The following is a 23,885-nucleotide window of genomic DNA, read 5'->3' on the forward strand; positions in this document are numbered from 1 at the left end:
TATTTAGTGGGTAGAGCGACAGCAAAATTATTAAAACAGATGATTTGATTTTTAATTTCAAGTTTAACATACACACATATAATCATTGGTCAAAAAACTGAAACAGGTGATGTAATAATGACAGGGTATAGAAAAAGGTACAATGATGATTTTTTAAATGTAAGTATGGTAAAGTTAGTGCTACAGAGTCTGGTGAAAGCCCTCCTACAGTCTTACCACCTCAGTGTAAAGTCTTCTGAAATCAGCTTTCTTAACTTTGTCTCATTTCATTTTTTCTTCCCTTCTCAGAAATAATAAATTTTTGGTCAGTTTGCCCAAGATGGCCTCTTAGCTTTGTGATAAATATTGTCAACTCATGTGACACTTAATTGCATTGTTACAAATTTTGTAATCTCTACGTACTCTCTGATCCTACCCGTAATGGGGTTCTTCGTAGACCTAAGTTTTAAATTTTCAAAGTTGGAAACCCATCGAGAGTCACAAATGTTGCTGAACTCTAGGGTAGGATTTGGAATTGGTGTTGGAAAAGAACTTTCCTTTTTTTCAGGGAGGTCCAATTTAAAGGTGTTTAGTCAACAGCATATATAGGACATATACCTACCCATTGTTCTTGTCTTGTTCTTGTCTTGAATTCACAGAGTAACCAAAATTCAGACACTTCACTTCAAGGGGCTGAGTGCTCTTCTTGGTAACATCTGTGGTGTGTTTGAACAGAACTGTGCTGCGTAGGGGTTATAAACCTCTTTTCTCATGACACGCCAGAGATGTGTCTGTGTTCTAAACTAAACATTTCTCACAAGAGATTCCAAATTACGGGGATGACCCAACCTCGCATTCATCTATCAGGCCAAGAGATTGTGACAAGAAACTGCATGGGTTTGATACAGAACAACCCATATTAGACTCTTGGGGTCCCATACATGATGTCATTTAAGACCAAATGACTTTGAGTCTGGGAACAGTCTTGTGGACTTCTGGGTTTGTCTTGTCCAGGTCATGAGGATTTAATGACATGCTAATGGAGGAGCACAGGTCTTTCCCAGCAAGGTAAGAGGTCTTCCTGTTAGTAATGAGGCTGGGCAGGGAAGGAGGCTGGTCTTAAACTAGAGGAAAGAGGTCTTCCCCTCTCTGAGGCCAAGAAAAGTTGGGTCTGGGATCTAAGGAAAGAGCATTCTTGGAGGTGACAGGGTTGGGAAGAACCAGCTTAGCCAAGTGGAGATAGATCAATAGCCAAGATGAAGCCCTAAGTGAGGTAAGTCAGGGCTGTGGGTTCAAGATGAGACATCTGTAGGGTGAACAACTTGTCCAGGTTTGCCCAGGACTGACACAGTTTTCAAACTAAAATTTCCCGAGAACTCCTTTAGTTCTGGGCAAATTAGGATGCTTGGTCGACCTAGGTATTCGTCGAGGGTTCCCCTTCATGTTGTACTACCGATGCCCCCAAGACTTCAGTAAAAACTGGTTGGAAGTCCCAGCTCTCTCTTAGCTGTGCTCTGGGGAATAAAGAGAGGGGCACGCACCAACGTGTGAAGAGAGAGCTGTGACCACCTGCCCCAAAAATGATGCCCCAAATGTGGTGAGAAGCAGTCTGCTAAGACGTTGAGTATTAACCAACTGGTTAGAGGAACACATAAGTGGTCTTCACAGGTCCCAAGAGAAAGATGGGAAGACGATAGTGATAGGACAAAGGCCGGACTTCCTGTGGGTGCGTAAACTATAATTTGAGCATTGAAAAGAAGTATTGACCTTGAAGCTGGTAAACTTGGGGACATCTGGGTTACATATATTTCTAGACATCTTCCTATATTGTATGGAAAAACACATGCCAACCTCAGAACTGATTTTCCATTCATTTCTTTGGTACCAAATATACGTGACATTTTTCATTCCTAATGCCAGGTGTTCCAATGTAGAATTACCTATACATTAAGCTCTTCTTCAGTGGAAAGAATTAGACAATAGTCTTAAGACCTGCCTCTACCACTTGCTAGTTTTAGGACCTTAGGAAAACTTCTTAAGTCTCTGAAATGTCACTTTCTCCATGTCTTCCAGTCTTTCAGATTTACTCAGGAGAATTAAACGTGATAATTTCTATCAAGCAGGGCCACCACATTATGGAATCCGTGGGCCCTTGCCACATTGCCTTTGGGGGCCCCTTCTTCCATAAAGAAAGGATTAAAAGACAAATATAATCCATGTGCGATTCATTGTTATATTCATTATTATTATAATAAATTTTAACTTTATTATATGAATTGATAATGGATTATTATTATATCATTGTTTTCTTCTGACTTTAAAAGAAACCAAAACATTCCTGTGGCCCCTAGGCACTGTGCCCTACTGTGGCTTGTGAGTCAGCCCTGATGTCAAGTGCCTGGTATGGAATAAGCACGTAGTAGGTGCTCCACAATTTTTATTCCCTTTCTCTTCCATTGCACGTCAAAAGAAAAAAAATTTTGAAAACTTCAAGTGGCAAATTAAAATTCAAGAAATAAAGTCAAAAGAAAATGTTCCCCAAGCCAGTGGATATCTATAACAGCAGGTTTCACTTATAGTGAATATCACTTTACTGCTTTTAACAAACTTCAAAGAAAATGTTGTAAGGCCATTCATTCTACATGTCTGTTTCACATCAGTCACAATTATATCCCAGCTTCACTTCTCTCCCCTTGTTATACCTCATAAATTGTATAACTAGAATGTATGTGTAGTGTATGGATTACATTAGGAATTGTCAGAAGTAGCCTGATAGTAAGCATTTGCAATCACCCCCCTTCTGGCACCTCTGAACCCCTCTGAAGGTATGTGAATAGGCTGCACCCCCAGTAACGGGGGACAAAAACACAGATCAGGGAAGGGACCCTACGTGCTTAATAGCTCCTCCAGAGAACTGAAATTGCCACTGTGATGTTTAAACGATAGTGCTACGGTTCTACGACAAATATGTTGCTTACCTGTTGAACGGTCATACAAAAATACAAACAAAAATCAAATTTCCACTGAGGGTGAAACCTTGTTTGTGGTAAGTAGGGACAATGTAGGTTTCCAGAGCAGGTTAGTTGAGCCCCAGAGATGTCCTTCTGGCAGTGAGGAGTGAGATGCTGTTATCCTATAAGAAACGCTGTCTGCCAAATGTCTCTCAATGCAGGAAACTTCTCTGGGCTTCTAGTTTGGTTGTCCTCTGCTCTTTTCATTTATGGCGAAGACCCCTGGGTGTCAGCCGCCATCCTTCGCATAAGGAAACAACTACAGAGATGAAATGGCAAACTGGGGCCTCTCTGGCAACCATTTGGACAGCAGCAGAGAAATTCACCTTCTCCCCAACTTCCCCACCCCCAACCATGGGTCCTTTCTCTTCACATTGTAAAGAACCAAGGAACTGACTCATCCGTGGCCAGCAACTTTTTCTGTTTGAAAGTTGCAGTAAAGAAAAAAAGTTCTATGGGCAAAGAATACAGATTCCTTGTTCTAAATGAAAGCGCTTTAACAGATTTATATTTATCATTCCTGTTGCATTTATAAGATCATTGAAATTCAAGACTGTCTCATTTATCTCACACTGTTAGAGAGAGAGCTGCTTCCCACATGTGCGTTTCCTGATAACCCAAGCTTTCTAGCCTTTGAAGCACCAGCACTTGTTAAAGTTGAATCTTTTTTTTTTTAATAGAAATATGTCCAAAATGTTACACATGTCTCCCAGCCTTTTAAAACAGACTTTCCTGAAACATAATTTAGCCTTTGTTGAGGGTCATCCTACGGTGTTATGCTAATGCATGAGAGGCATGATGGTGAAAGGACTCTGAAATCAGACACGCTGGGTTCACGTGAAACTGATGCTGCCATAGTGACCAAGAAACCTCGGGCAGTTACAAATCTCTGAGTGCTGCCACAGAGATGGGATAAAACCTGCCGCTTCTGAGAGAGGCTGAGAGTGTTAAGTGACCTGCTACACATTCAAAGTGTTCAGCATGATGCTTGGGAGATAGTAAGCATTAAAAAAAAAAAAAAGTGTAGTAAAAACTAAATGTACGATAAAATAAAGAAAATGAATAAGCAAAATAAAAATGTAATGAAACTGTAATAAACTGGAAAAGCATTGCTGCGATACAGAGATGGCTTCAAAGGCTTTTTAGTAAGCATCATTAATTCCACCTATCCAAAATGGCCCCAGATCATAATGCTTTTTGAGTTCCTTATCTTCTTATCACAGTTTTCCCTTCTCGTTGGGGTGAGTACCTACCTCTGGTGACATTGCCTCTAATATTTTGCTCTAAACATCCTGTGAGATGGGAAACCACATAAACAAGTTGGAAAGAAGTGTTTTAAATAAGAGCAAATGAATTCTAAAGTATGGCTCTAGGTAGGTTTTTTTTTGCGGGGGGACGGTGGGAAACTACAACTTTTAATGCATTATATTAATCAGGATGGGCTAGGTTTTGCTGCAGGAACAAAAAAACTCCAAAAATCTCAGGGAGTTTAACACATCAAAAGCTTGTTCCTCATTCATTTTATGTGTCCACTTGGGTTGCAGCAGAGCTCTCCTCAACATGGTCATTCAGGGACCCAGGCTGGCAGAGGCTCGATCTCAACATGTGCTTCCCCATATAGGGGAAGGTGAAGTGATGAATTGTTCAGTAGGTCTTACAAATTCTGTAGGAAATGAAATATGTCTTTATGATTACATTTTATTGGCAAACATAAATAGCATGGCCACACTTAACTTCTAGAGGGCAGACAAATGCAATTCTATTGTGGGCTGGCAGCGGGATGGGAGAGAACTGAGTTATCTCATGCATGGCTTTGGGTTTACATATTTTAGGTAATAATAATCCCAGGTCACGTTTACTACGTTCCACGTGCTGAGCTAGGTGATTTCCAGGCAAGAACTATTTTCCCTTTCTACCCATGAAGAAATTAAGACTCAAACTAGTTAGGTTGCCTATTCATAGTCATAAAGATAGTAATCACATGGTTAAACTGATCTGTCTGACACCAAAGCACATGTTTTTAACCAACTTTTTCTGAATCTCAAATATATTCCAGATCACTGAGATTAATCAATAACTTTGAAATAAGTGACTTTTATTATTGTTTAGTCAGTGCAATTTATCCACCAAAGAATGATCAAAACTTGCTTGTTCATTTTCTTTTCTTATTGCCTTTCCATCAGAGGGACTGCTTTCAATTTAACAAATACATTCTTTACAACGTGTTTAGCTGTAGAACATGCCGTGAGGGATTTCAGGGCAGGGTATCATAAACACCACAGTTCTTGACCTCTGAGATTCTATAATCTTTTACGTTAAATACTGAATAAAAGAAAGCAATTAAAAGGAAATAGAAAACATAAATGTAAGATAGTTACGTACAAATAAGAGAGAGCTAAACAGAATGTAATTATGTATTATGTGTTACAGACAGTCCTATTTGCTGTTGTCAATATTGGGTGATAGGAAGAAGGGTGTTCAAGGACAGGCAGGATTTGGACAACAGAGATACGAATCCTAAAATAAGCCAAGGATTATAAAAAAATGGGGAGACTGGCCTGATGGAAATAGAAAATATGTGTTGAGAGGTGGAGAGGGAGCTAAGCTGGCTGAAAAATAGAGGCAGGTTATGAGGGACCTTGAATATCAGGGAAAATCCTGAACATATCCCAGAGGCAAAGGGGACAAAAAGGCTTGTTTCTAAATGTTTTTAAAATGTAGACCATTTCAGATAAAGTTGACGTTTCCTTTACCCCCTGCCCCAGCCCCTCCTGGTGGCCATCGCCTCTTCTCTCTCCCAAGAGGAAACTACTATCATGATTTGGTGGACAGTATTCCAGTTCATATTTTTCTTCTACTTGTATGCAAATTATGCATTCCATTTCTGTTCTGTTATGGCTACCCTTATATTCATGTTCACACCTAAACTGAAGTCTAGAATTAATCAATATCACTTACCTCCTTCTAAATAACATGTTTTAACTCTGATCTGCTCTCCCATGTTCCATGGTTTTATACTTACAAATTTATTTTTCCCTTATTTTTAAACACATAGGCATTTTAATTTGTATTATCAAGTGTTTGTTTATATTTACCAACATATTTATCCATTTTAAAAATACTTCTTGCATCCCACTTTTTCTTTTCAAGGTAATATTCTTTCTTGCCAAAGTAAATCTTCATGTACAACATGCCAAAGTACTACTGGTCAAAATAGTCATTTGTGTCTGAAATTGACTTTATTTTACTTTCATTCTGGAAAGACAGTTTTTCTCTCAGCAATTTAAATGCATTATTCCTGTGCATTTGTAACTACATTTATAACACAACAGCCATGTTCTGCCAGCTATTTTTGCTTTGAGAAGTATGCCCTCAGTCTAAATGTCATTCATTTGTAGGGTAAATTTGTGTTTCTCTCTGGTAGTTTTTAAGGTTGATACTTTGCAGTTGAACTAGTGTTTAAAAGTAGGTTTGTTTTTAATTATACTGCATGAGGCCAGGTGTGCTTCTTTAAAGACTCATGTCTTAGACAATGGAAATTATTGACTACTATCTATTTGCTTCTAACTCCCTTTTTTTTCTATTTGGAACTCTTAATAGACATAGGTAGGACCTGCTCATTTGATCAACTTTCATATTTTTCATCTCTTTGTGTGTTATATTCTGGGTGATTTCTTGCAATGTGTCTTCCAACTCACTTAACCTCTCATCAGCCATCTCTACCTTACAGTCCAACTGGTCTATTACATTTTTTATTTCAATTACTATATTTTTCATTTTTAGAATTTTTTCCCAAAATCTGCCCTTTTTCAAATAGTTTTATTCTTGGTTTGTGACTACTACTCCTTTCTCCATGTCTTGAAATGTTTTTTGTTTTTACTTATTTTAAAGTCTTTTTTAGATTGTTGTTCTATTATTTCCAATTCCTGAAGTACAAGTTCTCCCATTTGTTCATCTGCTGGCTCCACTGCATTGTGGTTGGCTTTCTTCTATGATTTCTTTTTTTTCATTTCTCTTTTTTTCTTTCCATAAACTCTTCCTTAAAGAGATGAGATTGAAAGGGGAGGCCACAGAATTTTCATGTGCCCTAAAACATCCTTTTGGAGCATTTTTACACTTACCAATTCTGGACAAGATTTTAGGATAATTTCTTAGTTTGGGGTTCCCATAGTACATGAGTAATCAGAATTCAGGCCTCATACAACTTGTGGAACAAATTTCCCTTTTTTTTTTTTTTTTTTGGTGATTCCTATTACTTTCACAGCCCCAAGAAAATTAGATGCTTTCCTGCAATTCCCCTAGGCTAGCAGAAGTTTTCTCTAGTTCCAGATTCATAAGATGCTAGATAATCTCTTCAGGACCCCTGGCTTTATGCAGGTAGCCTGGTTCCTGATTATGGTCTCACGGAGCTCAGACCTACATAATCCTGCTCACAGAGCTTCAAAGCTTCAGCTGCTAAGGTCTCTCTCTCCTCCTGATTCACATGTGAGCATTTTTATTTCACCTCCCTCTTATCACTGTAACTTTGAGTATTCTCTTTGTGCTTGGCACTTGAGGATTTTTTCCCCCTAGTTTTGAGTTTTAAATTGTATTAAAAATTGAGGAGGGGGTATATTTTCACCAACATTCATATATGTGTGAAGTGGGAGGGTTCCTTTTAGCTTTTTTTTTTTTTTTGCATTAGGTCAGGTTGGCGCTATTGAACTGCAACCATGGAAATATAATTTCAAATTAAAAATACACAGGATCTGGCAACTGGTTATGTGGAATTGACCTAGTTTGCATCCTTCCTCCCCCAAAAAAGGTGGTATTGAGACAAGGATTTAAGAACAAGTAATTAATATGGGAGGTGAAGGAAACACCAGTAGGGACATGAAGAAGTTAGGGGAGGGAAAGTAGTCAATAAAGGGTGTTATCAATCCAGTTACTAACCCAGGCAAATGGAGTTTCCCCTAGGGAAACTCTGAGAGTTCAGTGATCTACAAGGCATGAGGAAGCTGTGGTATTTATACAAACTACTGCATGTCATTGGTTGAGGGATGCTTCCAAAATGTAATCCACCAAACTTTCCAGCTTGCCACATGGATAAGTTTATATATTTAGTTATATACTGATGTGCAATGAATTATCCCAACACTTAGTGGCTTAATACAACCATAAATATTTATTATCTCATATTATTTGTGAGGGTCAGGGATTTTGGAATAGCTTAGCTGGTGGGTTCTGGCTTCTGTTTCCTCATGAGGCTGCAGTTAAGAAATCGGAAAGACTTTCATTATCTAAAGGCTGGACTGTGGCTGGAGGATCTGTTTCTAACATGATCCACTCACATGGCTGGCCAGTCAGGGCTGGCTTTTAGCCGGAGGTCTTAATTCCTTTGACCCCTTGAATGTCCTCAGGACAAGGTATAGGGCTTACCGCAAAGTGAGTGATCCGAGAGGGTGAAGCCACAGTGCTTTTATAACCTCCTCTTGAAAGTCACACTATCTCTCCAACCTTCCATTTGAGAGGAGCGAGACAAGTCATGAAACATGGCCCACATTCAAGAGGAGAGGAGGGAGGCATGTCAAAGACTCTGAACATATTTTAAGCCATCACAGTAGGCAAAGACAGCCTCAAGCAAAGAATGCAGGTGCCTGTGGAAGTCAGGCAGGCGGAGGCAGTAAGGGCCAAGGGGAGTGGGTGGGCACCAACGTGCCCTCTACAAGAACAAATAAAGATAAGACCCACCCATTTTCCAGGCTTAGGGAAATAGATTTGATTGATGGGAGAGTTGCAGAGTGACATCTTTGCGAAGGACGTGGAGACAGAGATGGGTGAAGATTTGGGGTACTTTAAGTGAATCTGCTGCAACCACTAAGAAAGGAAAAACAGTACCAATTAGATTAAGATACTCCATTGATTATCAGCTGTATCCCAGTTTTGGGGACACAAGTATGAGAGAAAAGTACATCTTAGACTCAGCAAATACAGAAGTTGCACAAAGAATTTCAGATTTTCACATATACAACTGTTGCAAAAGCAAACACCTCTAACTTTTATCTTCCATCTTATATAGAGATCATTAAAAATTAAGCATAGGCAACCGTGTGATATGGAGTTTTCCTTTTTAGTTGGCCATGTCCCCAAACCTGAACAAATCACTAACCCTCTCTGAGCCTCAGTTTTCACATCTGAAATGTAGATAAGGTATTGCTTTGATTCTCCTACAGACCAATTCAAAAATGAATTCAAAATAGCTTCAAAATTAAAATGTTATCAAGATACAAGGTGCTATGAATGGGCAGAAGAAGCTATAAAACTCACAGGCAGCATGAAAGAAAATGATCATTTTCTCCTTGAAAGCTCAAGAAAAACTAATTCCTCATGCTGCTAGTCAAACTGGAATTATTCCTGCATTTTAAAGAAATTTCACTGCTTAAAGGCATCAGGGGAAAAAATGGGAGGTGGTGGGTAGGAAGTTGAGGATGGTCCTATACAAACAGATCCTGCACATAAATAAGTTAAAGCCCCAACTGTTCATTTTCCAGCTGGTGCAATAATCCTAGGCCCAGGAGAGCCACATCCCTCATTGGCTGCAGCGAGCAAGCCTGGTTATTGTTCACACATGGCCGTCTCCTAATGCTGTCTGTGCAGCCATAACAGAGAACTTGGGGCTGTCAGCCAGAAAAACCCAGGCTGCCACTTGGGGAGCTTGAAAGCTCCCAATATAAAGAAGTGACACACACCTGAGCAGGTCTGATATATATTCCTTTCTGCAGAGGGCAGTGGAATACATTCCCGGGCCATTCATCTTGTTGCTAAAATTAGATCCTGCTTAGAAGGAATGATATATTACTGATTACATAATAAAGATAGCCATATTTCTCATGAGAAACAGAAGGGAGAGATATAGTTAGGCACAGGGCAAATATATCCTTGATATGAAAAATGGATTCATTAAGTATTTAATCTTTATACTATTCCCGTGAAATAAATGCACACATACATCACACGTGTGTTAAAGTGACTTGATAATTAATATTGTTACACTTAAGAAAAATCCTGGCCCTCCATCCTGAAGTCATGTCATGAGTTGGAGAACACAGGCCAAGGCATGCCCTCTGCCGAACTCTGAATGGGGCGGCTTGGCTGCGCTCTGAAAGCTAAGGGAATCAGAGGGTGAGTCGTGGGTTTGCATCGAGATTTCATCTTATTTTGGTGAGGCCCAGCGGGAGTCACAAGGGATCTCCTGGAGTAGATGGATCACACATTTCTAAGCGTCACGGAGAGATAGCTGAAAAGAGCCCATGTACTAAAGGGCCTCTGGTAACTGCGTGCAGCCTTCATGCTCTCCTCTTTACAAATAAATCTTCTCCCTCCACATCTCATCTCATTCTATTTCCCTCCTCCAAGATCCTTGCCAGAAAGGGCAAACCTCACATTTTTAAAAAACCCGTAGCCGCGGTAGAAGAATTTCCAGACATCCTGGTGATGATATTCCAAATTAAACATGAGTGGGTTTGGTTGGAGTTTAAACAAACATGCAGATTTGTAGCACCTCAGGTGTCAAAGATCAGTAAAAACAAATCTGAGTGAAATAAAAGAAGAAAATAATTCTAAGAATAATAGCTTGGAATAATAGCTTGATCTAACTAAAGATTATTCCAAAGAGATTATGGTCTGGAGAAAAACACTAACAGGCTATCAGGGGTTAAACGCTCATTACTTGTATATTTATTTTACAAGAAAAGAACATAGGTTTTGTAGTCAGATGGACTTCAGTTCTTCTCCTGGCTCTGTCATCTCCTAGCTAGATTTACAGACGAGCAAGTTAACCTCTTTTGAGCTCTTCTTCCTTATCAATAATATAAAAATCAAAATCCTTTAACCATACTGTTCTAAAGACTGGCTGCATGCACAGCACCAGCATGGTGCCTGGTGCAGAGTAGGAAATCAACAAACATTAGTTCTCTTCCATTCTCCATTCCCTGAGTCCATCCACCTTAGAGGAGCACAGAAGGGTAATGCCAGAAACTTTTTCCCCCTCTCAGTGATAAAAACTGGTTACTTCACTCTACCAGGCTGGAGGTAAGCAAAAGTTCTAGAGAGTTAACAGGGGCACGTCCATGGGGAAAGTCCTTGCAGTAGTCAGGATAGGCTAGGCTCTGCTGCAGTAATAACAACCTCTGATGCTCCGTGGCTTAACAGAGTAAAGGTTTATGTCTCTTTCATGCTATTTGTCCACTGTGAGTCAGCAGGTAGCTGTGCTTAATTTAGTCACGCAGGGACCCAAGACTACCATTTTTTGATGCCACCATCTCAATGCAAGGTTGACAATTCATTGTCACAGGAAGAGAGAACACCAAAAAAATACAGTGGTGGCTCTTCATGGCTTCCACAAGGAAGTGACATATGACACTTCCTCTCGTATTTCAAAGGGGCAGGGAGGTATAATCCACCCACGTGCCTGGAGGAGAGGAAATTCAGAGAGTTGAGGCTGCTGTGCCAGAAGCAAAGGGATGAACTGAGTGTACGTCGTACAACCGAGTCCACAGAGGCTCCCAAGAACCACACTGCGGTCGCTCTAGCCCTGACTCCCCCGTTCCTTTCCTGGGAGGAAGCAGCTTTGCATGGCGGACCCCCCAGTCTTTGCCAGGATCCCATCCAAGCCCGTTCTCTCCCCTGGTTCACGCTTGTGAGCAGCACTCAAGTTGCCATTATTAACTTGTCTAAATAATTCATATACCTTTCTCGACTCTCATCCAAGTTGCCGAACTTTCGGATGCTTCATGGCAACATGATCACAATTGTCATTTTGTCACCTATTTTCACCTCAGATCAAATTAAACTCCCTGTAGAGCTGATGTTCACACAATTTTTGCTTCTTCCCCAGAAATGCTCAGTCCATATCTCCCTTATTTGCTTCCCATCTGTGGTTGGCTGACTGCATTAATTGGCCCCCATTTTTCACCCCTCCCTGTGTTCAGGCCCCCTTGCACATAGCTTTGCACAGCCCCCTGCTAAGGGCGTGGAGTTTGTTTCTCCAGGAATTCGAAGGCCATGTTGAGGGGCCATGTTCAGGGAGATTGTCCCACTGGGGCTTTGGCAGCTGCTGAGTTTGCCAGGCTGGGATGAGTCAGGAGGGAGCCTCCACTGGGATTCTGGGTGGTTCAATCTGTTGGAAGCCAGACCCCAGCTGGTGGCTTGGACAGAGGGAATAAGGCCCTGAGTCCATGAAAAGGAAGCCAGCAGGAGCTAAGCAAAGAGTAGCCAGGCACAGAGGAGCCGGAAAAGGTCTGGGCTGAGGGTTCAGGAGGGCAGCTGGAAACCAATCAGGAAACTGAAACAGGGCAATTCCCTGGCGGTCCAGTGGTTAGGACTGCGAGCTTTCACCGCCGAGGCCCGGGGTGTAATCTCTGGCTGGGGAGCTAAGGCCTAAGACCCCGCAAGCCACGTAGTGCGGCGGGGAAGAAAAAAAAGGGAAATCGAAACAGGGGACCAGAACGGAGGAGAGGGTGCCGTGGTGGCAGCGCTAGGCTCTTTGAACACTGTTGAAGATAGCAAGACCAGTTCCGGAAACCACCAGCAGAGAGGGGGATCCTAGGTCCTTTCCAGGTTCGGTCAGAGCTGGATGAGAAGCAGGCGCCTCTAACTGGCAGGCGTGGGGAAGGCAGGGCTGACAACGACTACCCTGGTAACTCCCTTTTCTCAAGACTGGACTACAGCAGCCTGCTTGCTGATCCAGTGGCTCTCACGCCTGGCCAGCTCGCCTAGCACAGTACGCAAAACACTAGTGCCTGGGCGCACCCTCCAAGATCCTGATTTGATTGGTCCCGGTTGGTAGGCTAGATCATTATTAATAACGTACAGCCGGGGTGGAGAACCGCATACCTAATCTGCCCGTCCCCCAACCCTCCCTCCCAGGGCAGACCTCTATACTTGTCCTTCTAAACCACAGTTTAGTTAGGCACTCTACCTTCAATTCTTTAAAGAAAAAAGTAAATTTTCACACTCACATACACAAGGATGAGAAAAACATTTTTTCTGAGAGTAGATTTTTAACCTACTGATTATACACACAAGTCATTTAGATTTAGAACCTGGAAGGTAACCAAACATGGGCATTTGCCCCTAGCCATATATTGGCATGCCCTCCAGAATAACGATCTGAGTCTAAAAAGACAAGGAGTGTATTCCAAACCTTGAGAGCACTTTGCATTAAAGAGGTTCCTTAAAAGATTAATTTTAAAGCGGATCATAGCAACTTAAAGTGACAAAATATTAGCTTATCAATATATATATATACATTTATCTATTCTTCCCAAACGCTGGAATTCTAGGGCTCTTAATAGTCTTATGTGCTCAAGAGAAAATAAAAGAGCATGCCAGGATACACTGATGGGGGGTGTGATTCTTTGGGATCTGAGATCAACGCAGGCCTCTTGGGGAAGGAAGGTGCCGTTTGATTTCAGGCCCGAGGGAAGGAAGGTAGCAGTTATGGGACCATCAGTGGAAGAAAGATGTCCAGGCAGAGGGAATCATCAGCGAGAAAACTCTGCAGAGGCTTCTGGCTTGGTGATCAATGAAGAAAGGCCAGAGTGCAGCCTCTTCAGATGCTGCGCACAGCAGTTTATTATCCAAAATGTGGAGCACCCCGACCAGCTGAAGGGCAGAAATGAATACCACAAAATCAATGAGGAATAAGAGTTTCAAAGCACCATGAACAAGCATAGCTGGTGCTACAGACAGTATGCTGGGGACGATATTATGCGCTTTTGCATAACATTTATCAAGAACAGAGAATGGCATGGCCCTGCTCGGTTTTCCCTAGGAGTGATATAAAATAATCTTTTATTAATCTTATTTTAAATTTGTTACCATTGTACATGATCTCAGAAGACCAAGTGGAGAACATTTGATATAAATCAAAGGAATAAATGAATATGAAAGAAAGGCAAATTATATGCCCCAATAAATACTTCTGCCCATTCTGTTATACTATAAAGCATTTTGTAAATGTAAATATTGTACATAAATGTTAAATAAATATATTAATATAATTTCCTCTGCGTTTTTAAAAATAAGAATCTCAGTAGGCAAAGAGTTATTTCATATTTAAAAGTTCTCTCGGGCCCACATTTTCCAGCCTCTAACAGTTACCACAGGGAAGCCATTATCACAGTAGAGACAACGAGGCTGATGCTCGAAAGCCTGGGGTTGGGGGCAGACAGACCCAGGCTCAAATTCCTACTTTGCCATTTAATAATTGTGTGACCTTGAACAAGGGATGTAATCTCCCCAAGTCCTTGTAAGGGAATATGCAAAATGTGATGATTCTTTCCACTGAAAATTGTTGTTGGAACAAAACTGGGTTCTTTTGAGAATATGGCACAGTGGCGTGGCATCCTCAGGTTCACTATTACCGTCATCATCTCATCAGAGGGCATGGGTGTGTGCAGGCATCTCATACTCACGAACTTGGAAAAACACAAGACAGGCTCAGGATAGAAGAAAACTGTGGCATGGTGGCTCCCCTCCCGTTCGAAGATTTGTAATGGATGACAAGCCCTCTGTAGCTTTATCCATCAATTCTCTCTGACAATTAAGAATCCAGGAAGGATGAGCTCAGCCTGTTGCCAACTGGTTGTCTGTGTATTTAGCCTAACCAGTTTGGCTTCTTCTTTTTTCTTTTTTTTGGCCACGCTGCACAGCTTGTGGGATCTTGGTTCCCCGACCAGGGATTGAACCCAGGCCCTTGGCAGTGAGAGTGCGGATTCCTAACCACAGGACTGCCACGGAATTCCCTGGATTCTCATTCTTGATTAAGGAATTTGACAATAATCTTAAGAATGGTTCTGGAGAGAATTCTTCCTGCAACAAACTGTCACCTGGAAACTCACCCATCCATACAAACAGGAATTCAACTATACAGCAATTAGTTACTTTGGAGAACTGCAAAGATTAATGTTATTCATGATGGGGAAAGATATTCCACTTTAGGCATACTTTGTATGCTGCTAGCAGGGGTATAAACACATGTTTTCCCTTTTCCATTCAAAACAAAGACAACGAGTGCATTAATTAGAAACAGTAGGATTTATTCTAGGTAACAACACAGAATATAAATTGAGAGATGAAAAGGACTCCATAATCAGGAGTCATCCATCACTATCTCATCTGCTGGTGAGGTCACACTCCTAGAGTTCCAGTGCTGTCTGTCCTGAGTTTATTCTGCTTAAGCTTTGGACCCTCCATTGAGTGACTGATCAAAACGACCATGGCCTCGTGCTTCACCAGAATAACCATGGCTTCCTCTGGACAACCAGTGGTCCTTGAGGGCTCAGAGTCTTTTTTTTTTTTGCGGTACGCGGGCCTCTCACTGTTGTGGCCTCTCCCTTTGCGGAGCACAGGCTCCGGACGCGCAGGCTCAGCGGCCATGGCTCACGGGCCCAGCCGCTCCGCGGCACGCGGTATCTTCCCGGACCGGGGCACGAACCCGTGTCCCCTGCATCGGCAGGCAGACTCTCAACCACTGCGCCACCAGGGAAGCCCTAGGCTCAGAGTCTTTTAACCAAAGGGTGGGCTGTTTCTTTTATTGACATCATTAAAGACCTGTGCATCAGGATGACCAACTTTGTTCTTTGTTGGACGAAAAAGACACACAAGGTTAGCTGCTGCTACTGATTACTAAATGATCTTATAAACACAAATTCTTAAGGGTCTAGCATGGGTGCAAGCACACTTAATATTCAAAATACGAGATGGATTATGTAGAACAAACAAGCTGTTTGTTTGATGGAAAAAAAATAATGATCCCAGAGTGAGAGCTCGGGTTCAAGTCTGAGGTCGATTACTGAGCAGCTGTGTGACCTTGGGCATGGTCATTTTGCTTCTCAGAATGCATTTACTCATCTATAAAATGGGAATGATAATATTTATTTCAGGTTCCTCATAGCATTGTGGTGGAAATTAAATCAGATGGTGTATGTGGAAGTGCTTTGAAAACTGCCAGAGGAGCTGCTGTGTAAATGCTGTCATTATTACCAATTTCTAGGAATCACTGAACACCATATCCTTAGACCATATCGGCAAGCTGACACCTGACAAATGAGAACGCACTACTGTGTCATGTTCCATTGTCTCTGGCTGTTTCCATCCTCAGCTGCCAGGGTGGGCCTATGGGGTCCTGTTAGCATAAATCCTCGGTAGAGGGCATTTCTCTAAAAGTAGAAAGAATTTCTAGCTCCTGTCCTATCGCACCTCTTTCCACACACTCATATAGTCAAACAAACACCACTCAAAATTCCTGAAGCAGGAAAAGACAAACACAGGAAGCATATAGGTATCTCTGTTTTAGATTTCCCCACTTTTGTCAAGAGTCTTTACAGATCAAAATGGCCACAGCCTCAACTCCTGAAATCTCTGTAGAATAATAACTAGTTATCTACCATTTGTTGAGCACTTCCTGTAGTTGTTCACAGTGTGGAGTATCTTATTCAATCCTCACAACAAACATATGAAATACTGTTACTGCTCCAAACTGAAAGATTGGGAAATTGAGACTTGGAGAGGTTAAACAACTTCCTGAGGTCACACAGCTAGCTCCTAAGTGGTAGAGGTGGGACTAGACTCTAGGTCTGCTTGGTTTCAAAGTACATGGTCTGACTATAAAACTCTTAGAGGAAAACGTAGGCAGAACATTCTATGACATAAATCACAGCAAGATCCTTTTGGACCCACCTCCTAGAGAAATGGAAATAAAAACAAAAAAAACAAATGGGACCTAATGAAACTTAAAAGCTTTTGCACAGCAAAGGAAACCATAAACAAGACGAAAAGACAACCCTCAGAATGGGAGAAAATATTTGCAAATGAAGCAATGGATAAAGGATTAATCTCCAAAATATACAAGCAGCTCATGCAGCTCAATATCACAACAAAAAACAACCCAATCCAAAAATGTGCAGAAGACCTAAATAGACATTTCTCCAAAGAAGACATACAGATGGCCAAGAAACACATGAAAAGATGCGCAACATCATTAACCACTAGAGAAATGAAAATCAAAACCGTAATGAGGTTATCACCTCACACCAGTCAGAATGGGCATCATCAAAAAATCTAGAAACAATAAATGCTGGAGAGGGTGTGGAGAAAAGGGAACCCTCCTGCACTGTTGGTGGGAATGTAAATTGATACAGCCACTATGGAGAACAGCATGGAGGTTCCTTAAAAAACTAAAAATAGAACCACCATACGATCCAGCAATCCCACTATGGGCATATACCCTGAGAAAACCATAATTCAAAAAGAGTCATGTACCAGAATGTTCACTGAAGCTCTACTTACAATAGCCAGGACATGGAAGCAACCTAAGTGTCCATCGACAGATGAATGGATGAAGAAGATGTGGCACATATATACAATGGAATACTACTCAGCCATAAAAAGGAACGAAATTGGGCTTCCCTGGTGGCGCAGTGGTTGGGAGTCCACCTGCTGATGCAGGGGACGCAGGTTCGTGCCCCGGTCCGGGAGGATCCCACATGCCGCGGAGCGGCTGGGCCTGTGAGACACGGCCGCTGGGCCTGCGCGTCCGGAGCCTGTGCTCCACAACGGGAGAGGCCACAACAGTGAAAGGCCCGCGTACTGCAAAAAAAGAAAAAAAAAAAAGGAACGAAATTGAGTTATTTGTAGTGAGGTGGATGGACCTGTCATACAGAGTGAATTAAGTCAGAAAGAGAAAAACAAATACCATATGCTAACACATATATATGGAATCTAAAAAAGTAGTACTGATGAACCTAGTGGCAGGGCAGGAATAAAGATGCAGACATAGAGAAGGGACTTGAGGACACAGGGGGGAAGGGGAAGCTGGGACGAAGTGAGAGAGTAGCACTGACATATATACACTACCAAATGTAAAATGGATGGCTAGTGGGAAGCTGCTGCATAGCACAGGGAGATCAGCTCCATGCTTTTTGACCGCCTGGAGGGGTGGGATAGGGAGGGTGGGAGGGAGGTTCAAGAGGGAGGGGATATGGGGATATATGTATTCATATAGCTGATTCAATTTGTTGTACAGCAGAAACTAACACAACATCGTAAAGCAATTATACTCCAATAAAGATGTAAAATATATATATATCTCCAATAATTGAAAAAAATTAAAAAAAATAAAAACACCAAAAAAAAAAGTACATGGTCTGACTACTACATTACCAAGTTTTTCCTGAAAATGTGTTCTATTGTTACTGTTAGTTTTGTGTAGAACCTACTGTTGGGATAGGTGGTTATAGAGCACTTAGACTTCCTTCAGCCTCAAACCACATACTGTCAAATGATTCAACTTTCCATCCAACAAATTCTAGGTACTGCCCCAGGGAGGGAGTGGTCATAAGCTATGAGTGAATCCCGTCCCTTAATCCTGAAGAGCTTCCAGGTAAGGATAATGAATCAACGACAAAAACTTTCTCCCTAAGACATGTTGACGTGCATTGAATTAGGAAAATTCCTTCAAATTAAAATACAAACTCATGAGGATTTTCTTCATTGTCTAAAAAAGATTCACCTTAGGATTTAATTTCATTCATTCAATCCATGAAACAATAAATATTTGTTAGGTATCTATTAGGAGTCAGTCCCTGTGCTAGCCAATCTAAAGATAATATTGCATCTATCAACTCTTTGTTTACTCACAGCCATTCCAGAAATACTAGAGAACACCTAATGTTAATACATGTTCATTCTCAGTTATCCATCTTGACAGAGAAAGAAGGTAGTTGGAATAAAAGGTATATCTATATATCTATAGATCACTGTGACCAAGAATTTGAGACTCTTCCCACTTTACACTTTTACAAAGATCTTTTGAGCTTATAAACAATCCTCTTAATTTGCTCTGCGGAAGAAATATTTATAACAGTACAGCAGCTAAAATTAGGCTGCCAAAAAGAGAGGTAAAGGGAGAAGTGAAAGGCAGCATGGGTAAGCCAGAAGCTAAGTATACTCTTGAATAACCATCAGTGTTTTTAATGAGTTTTTCATGGTTTCTGAGCACCCAGATCAAATCAAGCTTTCATTTTCCTGAATGATGGTACTACTTTGTACCATTAAGCTTATTTTCAGACTAGTGGGGGCCTTCTCTTAGAGAGATGTAAACTCCCTGAAGGAAGCAGCCCTGCTATATTTCTTTATATTTCCGCAGTGAACAAAACAATTCTGGTCGCGTAACAGGCACTGAATATGTACTTACTGATTCATAGATTAAGACTCTTGGAGAGGTAACAGTAGTATACGAAGGATTGCAGAGACCAAAAACAAAGGTATTACCTAAAAGCCACCATCTTCCAATTTGTTGGAGCTAGTCAGAATACATATAGTGGTTAAGGAGCCAAGTTCTGTCATTTCCTATTTCTGAATCTTTGGAAAAATTACTTAATCTTCTGTGCCTCAGTTTATCTTCATCTGTAAAAATGAAAAAAATAAGGATATCTATATTATAAAGCTGTTGTGAGAATGAAATTAGTTAATACAGTAGCAGCATTTACAACACTTAACACATGGTAAGTGTATAATAAATGTTAGCTATTATTATTTGTGATCCTTTTATTTTGGGGAATGTAAAAGTCCTTTAAAATTAGAAAATATGATATAATAGATTGATTTACTTCAAAGATAATAGGAAATTTAGTTCCTTACCACCACTAAACTTAATTTAAATAACGAAACTCACACTTGACTTCCAGGTAAAGATGGTAGATTGACTATGTGCATCTCCTTTCACTCCTTCCCAAGACCACTAAAATGGCAGAAAACAATCTTAAAGGAATAAACCCGCAAGGATTTGGAGAATAAGAGGAGAAAAGCAATGAAGTTTCTCCAGTCAGACCCTCACATCTGTGGAAACTGGATTTATAACAATTCTGGCATGGATTGCAGAACAGTGGGGAAGGATGGAGAGTGGGTGGAAAAACACAACAGAGCATCCAAGAGATACGGTATAACAACAAAAGGTCTAACCTGTGTGTAATTGGCATCCCAGGAAGAAAAAATAAGGAGAAATAATACGCGAGAATATTCCAAAATGAATGACAGATACCAAACGACAGTTCCAAGACATTCAAAGAACACCAAGCAGGCTAAGTGCCACCCTACCCAAAGTACTCCCACACCATAGGCATATTATATACAAGCTGCTGAAAACCAGAGACAAAGGAAATTATGAAGGCAGCCAGTGAAAAAAGACACATACCATACAGAGGAATAAAAATTAAAGATAAGAGTTACAGTAGACTTCTCCAGAAACTACACAAGACAGAAGATAAGGAATGAGGTCTCTGTAGCTGAACAACAACAAAAACCTGTCAAGTCAGAATCCTATACCCAGCAAAAATGTTTTTCAAAAAGGAACAAGAAATAAAGACTTTCCTGAACCCAAACCAAAAACCAAACCTGAGCGAATTCATTGCCAGTAGACCCATGCTATAAGTAATATTGAAGAAAGTTCTTCAGACAGAAGGAATATAATAGCAGACAGAAGCTTGAATCTACACAAAAAAATTAAGAGCACTGTAAATGGAATAACTAAAGGTAAGCAAAGTTCAAAATTTATTTTTCATTATTTTTAATTGCTCTGAAAGATAACTACCTAAAGCAAAAATAGTAGTATTGTGTATTTACAGCATATGTAGGAGTCAGTATGTGGCAAGAATAGAAGAAGAATGAGAGGGAGAAATTGGGGATATATTGTCTTTGTACTAGGCATGACAGGATATTAGGTGAAAGTGGACTTCAATTAAATAACAGGTACATGGTAAACCCTAAAAGTACTAAATTTTTTTCAAAAGAGGTGTGCATGATAATTCAATAGTGGAAATAACATTGAATCATGAAAATGCTCAATTAATCAAAAAGAAAGCAAAAAGAAAGGAAAAAAGAAACAAAGGACAAAGGGAAGAAAGAGAAAAGAGCTGGTTAGATGGTAGATTTTAATTCAACCATATCAATAATCACATTAAATGTAAGCCACACTAATTAAAAGATAGATTGTTAGATTAGATAAAAGCAAGACCCAACTGTATGCTGCCTACAAGAATACCACTTTAGATATAAAGAGATAACTAGATTAAAAGTAAAAGAATGAAAAAAGATATTCCATGCAGACACTACTCAAAAGAAAGCTGAAGTTGCTTTATTAATATCAAGGTAGGCTTCAGACAAAAAATATTACCAGTGATAGGCTTATTACAAAATGAAAAGGGATTCAATTTTCCAAGAAGACAAAAACATTAATGACTTTATGCCTATAATTTCAACAACTTAGAGCAAGTGGACAAATTCCCTGAAAAGCACATCTTCCCAAAATTAGCACAGGAGGAAACAGAAAAATTCAAAGAGCTTTATATTCATTTTCAAAATTAAATTCATAATTAAAAACCTTTCAACAAAGAAAACCCCGGCCCAGACGGCTTTCCTCACAAATTCTATGAAAGGTTTAAGGACAAAACTAATACCAGTGTTATACAAACTCTTTGAGAAAATAGAAGGAAATGCTTTTCAAGTAGTTTAATGAGGCCAGCATAACCCTGTTATTACAACCTGACAAAGACATTACAAGAAAAGAAAATTATAGACTAATATCCTACATGAATAAATATACAAAGTCCTCAAGAAAATATTAACAAATCAAATTCAGCATTATATGAAAAGGATAAATGTTATTAATAAATGGAACTTATGCCAGGATTAAAGGTTGGTTTTACGTTATGAAATCAATAGTTCTAATTCATTACATTAACAGAATCAAAGAGAAAATAAAATCTCAACTGATGCAAAAACATTTTTGAAAATGTCAAAAAATGTCACACCATTCATAAAAAAAACCTCTCAAAACACTAGGAAAAGAAAGGAATTTCATCAACCTGATAATGGGAATATATGAAGAAACAAGAGTTAATGGCATACTTATTGGTGAAATATTGAATGCTTCTTAGTTCAGGAACAAGGTACCCACTGTCTCCATGTCTATTCAGCAAAATAGTGGAAGCCCTATCTAGCACAACAATGTAAGCAAGAAATAAAGGTATAAAAATTTAAAAGAAAGAAGCAAAACAGTCTTTTTTGCAGTTGACATGACTGTATATATAAAACATTCTAAGGAATCTACCCCCAAAACTACTAGAACTGAAAAGTGAATTTAGCAAAGTCACAGGAATTAAGGTCAATACACAAAGTTTAATTATATTTCAAAATGTTACCAGCAAATTATTAAAAAATGAAATTTAAAAGCAATTCATTTACTATTGAAGGAATAACATAAAATATTCAAAATAAATTTAAGAAAAGATAGGTAGGACTTGTATTCTGAAAACTACTACATACTGCAGAAAGTTATTAAATAAAAAACTTAAACCATGTAACACATTTAGGGATGGGAAAAATTAATATTGCTAAAGTGTCCGTTCTTCCCTAATTGATCTACAAATTCAGTGCAATCCCAATCAAAATTCCATGAGGCTTGTAGTAGAAATTAACAAGCTGATTTTATATGTATACGAAAACACAAAAGATTAAGAATAGTAAAAATAACCTGAAAAAGAAGAAAAAATTTGGAAGACTTACACTACCTGCTTTTAAATTGTGCTTAAAAACCACAATGATTGGGCTTCCCTGGTGGCTCGGTGGTTGAGAGTCCGCCTGCCGATGCAGGGGACACGGGTTCGTGCCCTCGTCCGGGAAGATCTCATATGCTGTGGAGCGGCTGGGCCTGTGAGCCATGGCCGCTGAGCCTGCGCTTCTGGAGCCTGTGCTCCGCAACGGGAGAAGCCACAACAGTGAGAGGCTCGCGTACTGAAAAAAACAAACAAACAAAAAAACCCCACAATAATTAAGACACTGTTACTTGTATAAAGATAGATATGCAAGTCAGTGAAGCAGAACAAAGTTCTGAAGTATACACACACACACACACACACACACACACACACACACACACATACACACATCCAATGGGGAAAGGAAAGTTTTTACAACAAATGATGCTAGAACAATTGTATATCCATATTTTAAAAAAGAAAGAAAGAACCTTGACCTCTACTTCACACCATAACACAAAAATTATATTTAGATAGGAATCTTTCATGTAAAATCTGAAACTAGAAAGCATCAATGTTTTCTAAAAGAAAACATAGAAGAATATTTGCACGAACTTGTGGTTGGCAAAGAGTTCTTTGACAGGATACAAAAAGCACAGGCCATAAAAAAAAATCATAAGATGAACAAAACCAAAATTTAAAATTTCTGCTCATCAAATGATATCATTAAGAAGATGAAAAGATGAAACACAGACTGGGAGAGATATTTGCAAAGCTGATTTCTGACAAAGAACTTGTTATCTAGAATATATAAAACTCCCATGAATCAATAATAAAAAGACAACCCAATAGCCCCAAAATGGAAACAACTGAGCATCAACAAGTAAACTGATAAACAAACAGTAGTATTTTCACACAATGAAACATTACTTGGTAGTTAAAAGGAATAAATTTCTGCATGAATCTCAAAGATGTCACTTTGAGCAAAAGAAGTCAGGCACAAAAGAGTGCCTAATGTATAATGCCGTACAGAAAGTTCTAGAGCAGAGAGATCTAATCTACGATGAAAGAAATAACAAAAGTGATTGCTTCATGGATGGGGACTGATTGCAAAGGTGTATAAGGGAACTTTCTGGGGTATTGCAAATGTTCCATAGTTTGGTATACAGTTACGTGGGTACATTCATTTGCTAAAATGTATTGAACTGTACATTGAAAATCTGTGCATTCATTGTATATAAATTATACCTTGGTTTTAAAAAAGTAATTAAAAGAAAACCCACCGGGACTTCCCAGGTGGTGCAGTGGTTAAGAATCC

General features: G+C 39.8%; 1 protein-coding gene across 8 annotated transcripts in view; it reads right to left on the reverse strand.

The window, feature by feature from the left end:
• Nucleotides 1-242: 242 nt before the first annotated feature.
• Nucleotides 243-23,885, reverse strand: part of LOC115802825 (uncharacterized) — a 64,075-nt gene continuing 40,432 nt past the window's right edge. For 4 of the 8 annotated variants that reach the window (XM_089903073.1, XM_089903072.1, XM_089903065.1 and 1 more), the window contains 2 exons: nucleotides 22,601-22,823; nucleotides 4,662-19,439 (listed from right to left, as the gene is read on the reverse strand). The gene's annotated coding sequence lies outside the window, so the exon portion shown is untranslated. The other 4 variants (XM_089903062.1, XM_089903066.1, XM_089903064.1 and 1 more) reach the window with 4 other exon arrangements.

The sequence above is a fragment of the Delphinapterus leucas genome, chromosome 20 (assembly GCF_059928025.1).
Source record: "Delphinapterus leucas isolate spDelLeu-1000000601 "Yukka" chromosome 20, BTC_Dleu_Yukka2, whole genome shotgun sequence".
Taxonomy (NCBI): Eukaryota; Metazoa; Chordata; class Mammalia; order Artiodactyla; family Monodontidae; genus Delphinapterus; species Delphinapterus leucas.